The 14,015-nt window shown below is 41.2% G+C and overlaps 1 protein-coding gene and 1 pseudogene across 3 annotated transcripts in view; one reads left to right on the forward strand and one right to left on the reverse strand.

Annotated features, from left to right (window-relative positions):
• Positions 1-14,015, forward strand: part of LOC148032867 (uncharacterized) — an 89,308-nt gene that overhangs the window by 39,011 nt on the left and 36,282 nt on the right. The window lies entirely within an intron of this gene.
• On the reverse strand, positions 9,142-10,387 carry LOC148032869 (calcium-dependent lipid-binding protein-like; annotated as a pseudogene).

Below are 14,015 nucleotides of genomic sequence, written 5' to 3' on the forward strand. Positions count from 1 at the left end.
TGGATTGCGAAGGGGATCGGGAGTATCCCATTGTAAATCAACTTCTTCTTCAATAAAGCTAAAAAAATACCGAAAGGGGCACCAATTTTGGGGCCAATCAGGTGTGCATTGTCCAAGATCAGTAGGTAAATTCGTATTTTCAGATTTGTATTAGTTGTTTGCTGCTATAATTTAGTTGTAATCAGGGATTGACCACCCATCCACGAAAGGAAGGCTGGTTACAAATTATGTTTACCAAAATCTTTACAGTACCGTAGACAAGGTTGAGGAAGATGTTGTGGATGCTAATGTGGATACTAAGGTTGTGCTGCACTCACTTTTTGGTTTTTATGAAAAGGGTGTCATATTGTTTTTAACAAGTAGAATTTTGATGCTTGCCCAAATTTGTCAATGGCTTAATGTCTCCTTTAGCATGAATGTCCCATCTAGGTGGAGGTTGAAGCTTGCCCAGTGGTATACTGGCCGTGCTGCTAATTGGAACATATTATGTATGTTGTGGGATACTGGCCATAGGAGGCCTAATTGGGTGTACATAAACTGCTGCAGTATACATCCATTTCTCTTTCAGCTCAAATGGGGAACCTTTGCAAGCCATTGCTTTTCTTGTGGACAATTAGGTGACTTTATGTCGGAGTGTTTGGACAACGTGGATACAAATGTTGCCCCTGCGGGGGATGTGGACATACACCCTTGACAAGAGAGTATATGGGCAACATTTGGGCCAGACCCTCAGCTTTGTCATGTGGTGCCCATGTCATCAATGGATCTCCATAATCTCTATGTGATGTAGACTTTGTGTTTGGTACCCCTATATCCTGGTCAGCGTGTAGCTCTGATCTTCTTTGTTCTTTGGATTGTCACCCTTCTTTGTGTAGATGCAGTGTGTGGGTTCGCTATTTGGAAAAAATTAGTGAGTTAAGATTGTCTTCCCCCTCTTTATAGGATGTTTGAGTGGAGTAATGCTTTGCGGAGCCTTTGGATCTCAAGTACGAAAATTGGCACAAGCGTCAGTGGTCTAGATTTCCATGACTAGTCTCAGGGAGGTATCACCTTTGAAAAGTGTGGGGTATCTTGCTTAGATTGTATTATGGGCCTTGCATTTGTAGATGTAGTACTCCTCACTTTCCACCTCCTGGCAACATAATCTGTAAAACCTCTGGACTTTAGGGATGTGGGTAGCTGTCTTTGTTTCAATCTCCAACTGATGAGAGGAGAGCTTGAGCTAACCAATGGGTTCTTGCATCTCATGCGGTATGTATACGTCTAGGTATCTATGTCTCTCAATGAAACCGCCCATCTTCGGCCTCATAAAGTGGTCCTCGTAGTATGACATCTTTGTTGGGATAAAGGCCCTTTTTCACCTCCGTGTATAGTACACTTGCACTATTTAGTTGTGCATGTGAATGCACCCTTACGTGCCCTAAGTATAAATACATTTTATTCTTTGTGTACCAACACATTGTTGGTACATGCAAATTGAATCGTACTTTCACTCACTCTCTCTCTCTGTGTCACTCTCACTCCTCGAGCTGCTGCTCACTCCTCCAGCTGAGTTCCAACAATTGGTATCAAAGCAAAGGTTGTGTGCGTTTCCTGAGACCACAGGCATTAGCTATTAGTTGCAAGATTGATAGGCGGCAGTCAGGTCGCGAACAAGTCGAGCAGAGAACAGCTCGAGGCAGATGGCCAGTCGAGTCCAGCCGATTAGGCAACAACCAGGTGTGGACCTGGCGGTAGGCGACCAGGCAGCAGCGTGGACCAGTCCAGCATTCAGTGTGTAGCACAGCGACTGCAGCAGGCAACGGCAGCAGGCGTGACAGGCCAATGCAACGACTAGCGGGCAGCAGGTGCAGCGGGCAGCAGGCAATAGACGCACCTGATGGTCGGGCAGCGGGCAACAGGCTGCAGTGATAGGTTGCCGGTAGACGGGCCATGCGATGCCCTAGTGGGTCAACAGACCCCTCCCTTTTTAAAAAAAATCAGAAATTTCTCTAATTTATGAATTTTCCCTTTGCCTTAACGGGGGTTCGCCCTTTGGAAGCACAATCATCAATTTTGTGCAAATTTGGGCCTGAAAATTTGGGGCTTTTCCCAGATTTGATCTCGTCTATGCCTGGCAATGACATTCAGGTCAGAAATTGTAGACATTGTGTGTTTTGACCTCAATCAAATTAGGGATTTTGCCAAATTTGTCAGAATTTTACTCTTTTCGAGTAAAATTTCTTGACATTGGACCCGAAAAATTGGGGCATTTCATGCATTGGTAAAATTTTGCTCAGCTGGGTCAGATTGGCTGACATTTATGCATTGTTGGACTTGGAACTTTGGGGTTTTGTGTAGAATTTGGTAAATTTCTGCAGTATTTACCCGTGTGGTGGCTGGTTTATGTATAAACAGCAGAGATTTATTACTGTTTGGGGAAGAACAACAATGTATATGCTGGTTCAGCTTGTGCTTCTGCAGTTCGGTGCATTTACTCTTGTGGTCGTGATAAAAATGGTTGCAACTTCTTTCAATTCAGATATTAGGAGTTTGATGGAAATCAAATGGTTTGATGGTCATGGCTTTGACCTTTGGAAAGACCGTATGCAGGGCATATTGTTCTTAAAGGATTGTGAAGATGCTTTGCAGGAAGATAAACCCGCACAAATGTTTGATGCAGATTGGGTTAGAGTTAACAAAAAGACTGTGGCTTACATAAAGATGGATGCCACTGATGACATTTTGATAGACATTAAAGGTTTAGATACAGGTTATGAAATATGGGAGAAGCTGAAAACTACCTATGAGGTCACGACACCTGTTAATCAGGTGCATTTAATGCGCAAGTTGGTGAATATGTGACTGGATGAGTCCAAGCCTGCAACTGAGCACTTGAGTGCATTTACTGGCATTTTAAATCAGCTCAAGGATGCAAATTTGGATTTTGATGATAAGTTGAGGGCGATCTTTTTGATCATGACACTACCTGATTCTTGGGAGACCTTGGTGGTTTCTCTTAGCAATAACCCCAATCTCTCATATGATGGTGTGAGGGGCTCAATCTTGAATGAAGAAATTAGACGTTTGTCTAGTGAGAAGGCAATAACTCAGCTTATAATGTAAGAGGTAGGACTGAAAGGAAAAATGCAAATGCTGGACAGAGAAATAGAAGCAAGAGCAAAGGAAAGGAAAAGAGTGACATTACTTGCTATTAGTGTAGTCGGAAGGGCCACAAGAAGCCTGATTGCATGTATTACAAGAAGGAATAAGAGAGAGAAAAATACAAGAGACAAAAAGAAGAAAGAGGATAAAACAGATGCATCATAGGCAGCCAAAGGCAAGGAAAAGGCCAATGTGGCCTCCAGTGTAGTCATAGAGGAGCTTTTAGATACAAAGGCTGATGTATTATGTGTAGTTGATTATGATGCCCTTGTATGTCATATATAGGATATGCAGATTACCAAGGCTGATGTGATTGATGCAGTTTTGTCAGTTAATGATGGTGTCACTCAGACTTGGATTGTAGACTCTGGTGCTTCTTTCCATGTAACTCCTTGTTTGGAGTGTTTTGCTATGTTCAATGTAGGCAGTTATGGAAAAGTGTACCTTGGAAATAACCATGCTTGCAACATTGATGGGATTGGCACTGTACACTTGTCTTTAGATAATGGGCAAGAGCTTGTGTTGAAAGATGTTAGATATGTGCTTGGCATCAAGAAGAGTTTACTATTTGTTAATCAACTTGACTTGCATGGTTATACTACACTGTTTGTGGTGGTTCGTGGAAATTGAAAAAGGGCTCCATGCTGATTGCAAAAGGAACCAAGAAGGGCACTTTGAATTGTTTGTATGGTAAAGCTTTGAATGGCAAGTTTCTTGCAGTTGTTGAAATTGGTTGTCATTTGGAGTTATGGTATAAGAGATTAGGCTATATGAGCCAAAAAGGACTTGATGTCCTTATCTCTTTGAAGAGGGTTGATGGAAAAGGCTCTAAACTTGACTTTTGTAATGACTGCCAGTTTGGAAAGCAAATGAAAAATTCCTTTTACTCTGGTGTCTCTCGTAAGTTCAATGTCTTGGACTTAGTGCATTCTGATGTATGTAGTATGCCCATGAAATTGTTGGTTGGTGTTGCATAAATTGTTTTTTTTATTGATGATTGTTCCAGGAAGATTTGGGTGTATTTGTTGAAAAAGAAAAGTGAAGTGTTTGCTTTTTTTAAAACTTTTCATGCATTTGTGATCACTTAGACAGGTAGAAAGCTGAAATGCTTGAGAACTGATAATGGGGGTGAGTTCACAACTACTTAATTCAAGTCTTTTTGTGACTTTCATGGAATTAAGAGGGAGCTTATAGCTCCTTACAGCCCTTCTTTAAATGGGGTGGTTGAAAGATATAATAGGACTTTATGTGAAAGAGTGCGGTGCATGCTATCCATTGCTAATCTCCCTCATGAATTTTTGGGAGAGACAATTAAAACCGCAGTTCACATTTGCAACCGCTCTCCAAACAGGTCCTTAAATAATGGTATCCTTGAGGAGGTTTGGTTTGGCAAATCGGCCTCATATGACCATTTATGCATATTTTGTTGTGATGCTTTTGTGCATGTTAGAGACGAGCTGAGGAATGAACTCCAAAATTCACCAAAGGCATTTTCATGGGCTATGGCAATGAGGGTGAATTTGGCTACAGAGTGTGGTTACCTCAGTCCAAGAAAATTATTTGCAGCTGTAATGTTGTGTTTAATGAGGCAAAATTGTTGAAAGGTACTTTAGCCTCTAACGAAGACATGAAAAAGGTCAAATTTTAGAATTTGCAGCCACCTATTACTTCAAATAAAGAGCCTCATGGTGCTGTACCACAGGCTGAAATTGATTTTCAGCCGGTTATTTTTGAGCCAAATGATGATGGACAGCAAATAGAAGCACAAGGAGGTCATGGACAGCAAGATAGACTTGCTGATTATGAAAATGCAGGTGCTGGTAATGAAAATGAAGGTGCTATACAACATGAACAGCATGCTGAAAATAGCTTAAAGCAACCAATAAATGCTGAAAATAACATATCTCCAGATGTAGACCCAACTCCTGAAAATATAGATAATTGGGTACATAGGTCTACACGTATAAGAAGGCAACCACATATGTATGACCCCTCTTTGCACTATGTGATACTTACAGATGAGGGTGAGCCTCTTACATATAAAGAGTCCATGTTATACAAATTCAGTAATAAGTGGGAGCTAGCTATGCAGGAAGAGATTAAATCTTTGTATGCTAATGATACTTGGGATCTTGTGTCGTTGCCCAAAGGAAGCCTCTTCCAAATAAATGCGTTTACAAAGTAAAGACAGTTGAAGGGAAACCCAAGTACAAGGCAAGATTGGTTGCTAAAGGGTATGCATAGAAGAAAGGGATTGACTTCTAAGAGGTTTTCTCACTTGCTGTGAAGATGACCACTCTACGTATGCATTTTGCTCTCACTGCTGTATTGAACTTAGAGCTGTACCAAATGGATGTAAAAACAACTTTTCTGCATGGTGATATTGATGAGGAAATCTACATGAAACAGCCTGAGGGCTTTGTAGTTCCTGGAAACGAGCAATTGATGTGTAAACTAAAACGCAGCTTGTATGGGCTGAAGCAAGCACCATGGCAGTGGTACAAGATTTTTGACACTTTTATGCTCTCTCATGGGTTTACACGCAACCATGCAGATCATTGTTTTTGCGTGAAAAAGGATACAGATGGCAGCCCCATCATACTTGATTTGTATGTGGTTGATATGTCGCTAGTTGGGAAAGAAAGGCGAGCTTGGATGCTCTCAAAGATCAGCTGAAATCAGCCTTCTCCATGAAATATTTGGGGAATGTAGAGCATATTTTGGGCATGAGGATTCGCAGGGATAGAATGCAGAAATTGCTGTTTCTATCTCAAGAAAAGTACATTGAGAAGGTACTGGACAGATTTAACATGGCTGAAGTTAAGCCTTTTGGGGTACCCTTACCTCCTTATCTTAAGCTTAGTAAAGCTAACAGCCCAAAAGGTGACGTGGAAGCAAATGTTATGAAGGGAGTCCCTTATGCATCTGCTTGTGGCTCTCTTATGTATGCTATGGTTGCTATTCATCGAGACATTGCTCATGCAGTGGGAGTTGTCAGCAGGTTTATGTGAAATCCTGGCAAACCACATTGGGAAGCTGTCAAGTGTATTCTTCGATACCTAAAGGGTACACAAAGAAAGTGTATTTGCTATGAGCAGGGTGCACTTAGTTTGTAGGGTTATTGTGATGCAGACATGGCAGGTGACTTGGACACTCATAGGTCCACTAGCGGGTATGTCTTTACAAATGCTGGTGGGGCCGTTTCTTGGTGTTCCAGGTTGTAGAACATCGTAGCACTGAGTACTACTGAAGCTAAATACATATCAGCTATTGAAGCTTCTAAGGAAGCTATATGGTTGAGCAGACTTGCAGATGATCTCGGCATGTCTATGGATACTGCTGTATATTGGGATATGATAGCCAGAGTGCTGTGTATCTAGCTAAGAATGCCATATATCATTTACGCACAAAGCATATAGATGTGCGATATCACTTTATCAGAAAGATTTTGGAAGATGTTCTAATCACATTGACCAAGATCAAAACACAGGACAACCTTGCAGATGTTCTCACTTAAAGTCTAAGCAAATCTCAGCATGAGCATTGCATACGACTAGTGGGAGTTGGTTAGAGGTTCACATTAGAGGTTCACATCAGACCTTTAAGTGGGAGATTGTTGGGATAAAGGCACTTTTTCACCTCCGTGTATAGTACACGTGCATTATTTAGTTGTACATGTGAATGCACCCTTACGTGTCCTAAGTATAAATACATTTTATTCTTCGTGTATCAACACATTGTTGGTACACCCAAATTGAATGGTACTTTCACTCTCTCTCTCTCTCTCTCTCTCTCTCTCTCTCTCTCTCTCTCTGTGTGTTACTCTCACTCGAGCTGCTGCTCACTCCAGGTGAGTTTCAACAATCTTCAGGGGGAGGTGCTAATGGGGTAAGATCCATGTATGCTAGATATGTAGTTGATAGAGATCTTGTTGTATGGTCACCATGTTCCTCTCAATGTGAGAGAGGTGTATAGAGGGAGAGTTAAGGTCATACTAGAAGTAGGAAAGGGGGGAGGGGGTTCCATGTCGATCCCATATCATGTGAGCCACTGCTCTCTTTGTGTATATCATGAGCTCTCACGTCCTACTTGCTCTTGTTGTCTGGAAGCCTTGCGAGCTCTTCTAGGTAATCTGCCTGGGTGCATGCCTTGTTCTCTGTGTATAAAGTTGATGGTTTGGAAGAGAGCCTCTGTCATCATGGAGGGTGCTACAAACTTTCCTATCATAATCTCATGTGATACTGATGGTTTGCTGTAGATCATTCGTGAGAGCCTATAATCTGCGGTCTCTCAACTTGTGTCCATAGGTATGTATTCAAGGCACGGGGAGCTACATCCACACCAATAGGATAACCCAAGTGTCAGGTAATATCTCCTTTAGAAATCACAACTCCATGCCAACCCAAAGCTTGCAAATCATTCTTTGTACAAGAAAGCACTGTATATTTTTGAGCATTAATATGAAGTCTTTATGCTAAAGCAAAGAGATTCCACGTAACCATTGCTCGATTAACATTAGTGCAATTAGCCTTAATAAACATAAAGGAATCATCAGCCAACGATTGACCCAAAAGTTGGGCACTACTAGGAAGAGACAAACCAACAATGTCACCTTGATCAGCCAACTTATCTAACAATGAGAGCATTGGGTGAGTGACCAAAGCAAATAGCAAAAGGCTGAGAGGGCAGCCTTGCTGAAGAGACCGAGACAAGGCAATTTCATCTATGATCCCTCCATTAAGTGTAATATGAGCCACAACACCTTGACTAATGGTATCAACAAGAGAAATCATGCAAGGACCAAATCCCATGTTGGACATCAACTTCCGCAAGAAAGACCAGTTGACATGATCAAATGCCTTTTCAAGATCAAGCTGAAGCATAACAACTTGCTAGCGTGAGGCTTTGGCATAATCAATCCCCAGTTGAACATTCAAAATGTTATGCATTATATTCTATCCCTTAATGAAACCATATTGATGTGGATGAACCAAGTGCAGGAATACTTTTTGCAATCTGTTGGCAATGATTTTAAAGAAGATTTTATACAAAGAACCCATAACAGAAATGGGTCTCCATTGTTTCAAAGAGGTCGGAGAAGGATGTAAGAGATGGGAAATAAGGTATATAGAGGAAGGTATAAAAGGTGAAGGTACCAATCATTCTATATCCAGTTTTGACATAATACAAGTCTCCTTCATCTTCTCTCTCTGGAGTCTCCTTCATCTTCTCTCTTTCTCAGCTTTCATGGCTGCCATTTCTCTCTCATTTTCTAGTCTTTCTCTCTCCTCATCACTCTCTTTCTCTCTTTTACACATTTTCTTCTTTCTCTTTTGCAGTCTTCTCTCCTCTCTCTCTCTCTCTCTCTCTCTCTCTAGTCCTCTCCTTGATAAGTGGTACTAGAGCTGCTCAGGTTCATGATCTAGTTAGTCACATTTCATTTAGTTTTTCCTCTTCAGTCATACAAATCCAAGAACTTCAGGTACCCAGGTACAAACATGGCAGGGAGCACTGGAGTGACCAATGGACATTCTCGAGAAGAAGACAGGCAGCATTGAAAACTTTTCAGAAATTTCATCATAGATTTTTCTAAAACTATCAAAGATGCCATAAGAACATTTTGAAGGGCATTCTCCCCTGCTTGTCTCCAGGCTGCTCAACCGAGGAAGAGCTCTCTTCAAAACCAACTGACCGATCTTCCTCTATGTCTCTGATGTCTTTTGCAATTCCTTGTGCATGTAGAGCATCATACACAGCTTCAGGAGTTACTGCAGCATCTGCATGGGTTAAAACAACATGAGAAGCAGTCCTAGGGCTGTTGTCAAGTGATTCAGCCTGATACGCCCGTTCTCCTTTTAAACCCTCTGACCTCATGATCCCTCCCACCTTTTGAAATGATGAAGGCATTGCATCAATCTCATCCGGGGTTTTCACCGGTGCAACTCCAAAATCTGAGCCCTCTGAGCCGATGAACTCATCCTCAAAACCATCACCATCTCAGTCAGAGCTCTGCTTCTGCTTGTTCAATTCATCTTGCTGTTTTAACTTCACTTCAAGGAGTTGTTCAAGAGTTTTCGTTCGAAGCTGCTGGGCATACTGCTGCTCTCGAAATTCATACTGCTAAGCAAAGTTTTGTAAGAAAATGGCTCCCTTTTACCAGATGACATCATCTCAAATTCCAGTTGTTCTCCAGTATCTATCCTGCCTTCTCCATCATCAGCACCTTAAGCAATACAAACACCCTTATCAGTAAGTGCGACCTCTGAATTTGTTGCACCATCTAAACCTGATATTGTACAGGATCCAAGCTTCTCATCTGGATGATCCAGAGATTCCTTGTCAAAACATTGAACAGGAAAATGCTGCACCTTCTTCAAGCCTGAAGGAAGAGCACACAGAGATCCATCAGGTGAGCCAAAAGAGAACTTCAGGCTTCAACTTTGCCAAAGCAACTTTTGCAAGACCCATCAATTTATTTGCCTTCAGATTGTCTTCATCCATCACCTAAAGTACAAGTGCCTGTGTTTCTTGGTCCTCTACATCAAACTCCAAGACCTTGTTCCATACTGGATTCAAGTTGTTCTCAACAGTTTCTGAATGATCTTTGAACAGAACACAAACATAGGCAATGACATATGGGTCTGATTTCCCAATCATTTCTATGTTCTTTAATGAGAGCCCCTTCAAATATGTAATCCTCAGTCTTCCTTGAAGTTTCAGATCCAAATCACTCAAATAAACAGGAGTCTGGGCAATTGGTACTATTATCCTTTGAGGCCATTCCAAGGTGTCAGATACAGCATTCTCAACAATATTTTTGATTACATCTGATATACCTGGCATACCAGATAGACTTCCACCAATGAGTTTCAGTTTGTACCTTATCTCATTTTGGCTCAGCTAAGAGGGCCACAGTTACATCTGCAATACATGGTATGTCTTCAGCAAGCTTATGTATGACTCGAACTTTGGCAAAGATCCTTAAATCTTTGAGCTGAATAGGTAGAGTTGCATCAACTGGTGTTTGAATAAGCAAGAATAATACTCGCATCACCTCCCCACTTGAAAGGCTTTCAGGAATCTTGTCTGACAGCCTCTCCAAGCACCTGAATCTATTCAAAGATTGAACATAGCTGTCCTAAGATGGAGCATAGCTGTCCAGGGCTGGGCAAAATTGTTGCAATCTGGGCAACATTGTTCCTACCTGCATGATGCTGTCCTCAGACCTTTTGAAGGGTTCCATAGCTGTTCTATGCTGTTTTTCTGAGATTCAAGGCTTTTGCAGAGAGATCTATCACAAGATCTGGTGTCCAGCAGATTAGTTTTCTTGTGCCTACATGGTATTTCAGCTGTTTAATTCAGATTTGGTGCTTTTCGGTCTTGGTTGGTGAGATCAACAGGGTCTACATTGATATTAGAGCTTCTTTACAAGAATTGGGAGGTTGTACGAAATGCCCTTTTGTTGAATGAGTCTAGAGGCTGTACAAAATGCCCCTCTATTGAATGAGTGTGAGGTTCTTCTATTGCCATATTGGATGACATTCAACTTGGTTGACAACAGGGATGATCTTGGTACTTGACAGAGATGAACCAGCTGGTACAGAGCTTCTTGCTTGTTTTATCTGATCAAAGGAGCCTGCCATGTCAATCTTTCTCATATTTGAATCTAACTCATGCTCTTTGACATAAAGCCTTGCACCAATTAGAGACTTGTAGGAGAGGCACCAACGCTGATCTTAGTAGTTGACATAGCTTATTGATGCAATTCACCATGTGCAAGACAAGAACAGAAGTATGTTCTAAGAATCAGAAGCATGAACAGTATCTCAGAAAGCACAAGGGTAGTTGAAGCCACTAGGAGTCAGTCACTGTCTCTTCTCTTCCTTTTGAGTGCCAAGAGAAATAAGGTGCCTCCAAGGTTGGCAATAGGTTGACACCTGAAATTCTGAGGAAAAATCTATTGTATCTGGGACTTGCTTCCTCTTGTATTTACCGGCCTCCATTGCCACTGCTTGCACTGTACGACAGATCCATCATACCAGAAATCATAAACATGGCTGAAGTGACTGCATTTGCTGTTATCGAACATACCTCGAGACATTAATCTTGCTGTCGTCTCTGGTTGTGCTTGCTTTTTCAGATTCTGAAAGCAACTTGATTACAATGGCAATTGAGATCAATAACTCCAGCTCATTGAACAAGGTTGGCTTCAAACACAAGCTAATATTGATAAACTTGGAGCATTAATTGATCATTATATTGCTCTTATGAAGGCGGACAAAGAAAATAGAGCAAGACTTGAATCAAGTATGGATTTTCATCACTGTGGGTATTATCAACAACATGATGAGTATTCTCATGGGCATTATGCCCTTGATGCTTATGCTTATGGCCAACATGGGATATGGTGATGCGATACACTATGATCTGCATACATCTTATGAATATGGGTAGCAACAACATGCAAATGAACATGAGCAGTATGCAAGTACATTTGGAGAGCATGTTAATGCTTATAGATATGATGCACCATGTCATAATACAGAGTATCATTCCGTTGAACCTTGGCAGCAGAATGGCTATCATGGACAACATGCTTATGCGTATGAGCAACCATCTTTTCAGCAACATAGTTATGATTATATTTGTGAACCTTCCTTAATTCAAGAGTCTAGTTCTTATGGACGTGATGATAATGGTCATGCTTATCCGTACTCTTTTAGCTTTGATCATCAACAAGTTCATAACTACCATGGTATCATGTATCCCAATGAGTTTATACCTCATGATCACCCAAATGTAATGATGAGTTCTTTTCAAGGTGCTGATGATGAAGAAGAGAGCATTGAGCAAGTTGAACAACAAGAAGGGGATAATGAGCAACATGATCAACAAGAAGATAAGCAAGAAGAAGACAATAACCAAAAAGATGTACAAGAAGGGAACAATGAAGAGCAAGATGTACAAGATGATGACATATTAGTTGAAGAATCACATGAGTCACTCACAGATGTGGAGGGTTATGTTGAGGGTTTTAGAGTCTTGGAGAAACCTCGTGATGATCTTATAGAGCATCATTTTCCACTTAATCAAGATGAAGATCATGAAAACTAACCGTACGAAGAAGACCTAGCTGATCAGCAAGATGATCCTTTAGTAGAAGACAATGTATATGAAGATCACTTGGTAAGTGATCAGTCTTATGGACCATTTGAGGATGAGTATGAGAATGCTAAAAATGAAGACTCTGGAGTTCTTGATCATGCTTATGATGGATTAGTTGAGGATATGCATTTGCTCACACTCAATTAGGGTCTACACCAACTAGAAGATGAGTGTTATGCATATGATTATGGTTATGAAGACTTGGATAATGATTTTGATCATTGGTATACTGATAATGAAGATGTGCATGAGACTCATGATGGCTATAATTTGATGGATGATGGATATGATTATAGTTATGATTGTGGGGATCTTTCTTCCTACCCATTTGACCCGGGTGGTCAAGATTATGAGTTTGATGACAATTTTCCTCTTCTTGATCATTATTATGATGGTATACCTTTTGATCCAGGAGGTTATGGGTAGGATTTTGCACCTTCATTAGGCTAACATCCATATTGGGGTCCAAATGTTGATCTTCCAGAGGTTTATTTGGTTGAAGACTAGTCATTTTATCTCTTATTCTACTGTAGACAATTTGTAGACAGCTCTCTGTTTTGGCTCAGTTTTAATTCTGAATCTGATTACAATGGAGTCACACCTATCTGGGCTGAAAGTATGTTCAATGCACTTTCTTTTAACTCATAGCACACTTGATTTGGATGTGGCCATCAAAAGGTATCTTAATTTTACTATAGTAGGGTCTATAGTAGACAGCAAGCTATCTATTGTTTGCCAGGTGTCCTTCTTTGGAGTTATGGTGGTCTAGTTCTCAGTTTTATAATTTCAAATGGATGTCCATATGGTCTATTTGCTTTTCCACTTCTAACTCCATCCATTACTTAGTATGTATTAGTGCTTTTTCTATTTTTGTAGCCACTTGTAACAGAGTAGTACTTTGATTTCCTTTACATTCGGCCATTGTAAACAGTACACCAATGTTTTTGAGGACAAAAACTTCTTTTGAGTAGGGATGGAATGTGAGAGATGGGAAATAAGGTACATAGAGGCATGTATAAAAGGTGAAGGTACCAATCATTTTGTAGCAAGTTTTGACATAATACAAGTCTCCTTCATCTTCTCTCTCTCAAGTCTCCATATTTTCTCTTTCTCAGCTTTCATGGCTGCCATCTTTCTCTTTCAGTATTTCTCTCTCCTTTTCTAGTCTCTCTCTCTTTGTTGGGTATCTCACACGCCTTACTTACGCCTACGCTCATATGGGAGTGTGCGGGTGATCACTAGGACACTGGGGCACTTTTTACTCTCGGTAGGAGAGGTTTTTTCCCCCAGATTATGTGTACTATTTTGTATGTGCTTGTGGTGCACACTTACGGGCACTTACTGTGTTCGGGTGTGAACAGCCCCGTATAACCCTAAGGTATAAGGGTTATCATTTGTACTTTCATCTGACACTCTATTCAGTACTATTGCATTGGGTATCGTGCTCAACTCTGTCTCTCACTCTCACACTGTCTACTGCACTTCAGCTGCACCTCGATCCTCTCCCATCTGACATTTGGTATCAGAGCTGTCCTCAGTCAGCAGCCTGGAGTCCCCGTCAGTCTTGCCCCCGAGTCGCCAGCTCTAGACCTGCCCAGTACTGCTCTGCGCGCAGCTCACAATCTCCACGTCAGCAGCTGCCCGTCTTCTCACTACAGTCGTCCACGTCAGCAGCTGCCCGTCAGCAGTCGCTCGTCAGCTCGCGA

This window comes from Lygodium microphyllum, chromosome 8 (genome assembly GCF_053477565.2).
Source record: "Lygodium microphyllum isolate KBCC chromosome 8, Lygodium_microphyllum_v1.1.10, whole genome shotgun sequence".
In the NCBI taxonomy this organism is placed as follows: Eukaryota; Viridiplantae; Streptophyta; class Polypodiopsida; order Schizaeales; family Lygodiaceae; genus Lygodium; species Lygodium microphyllum.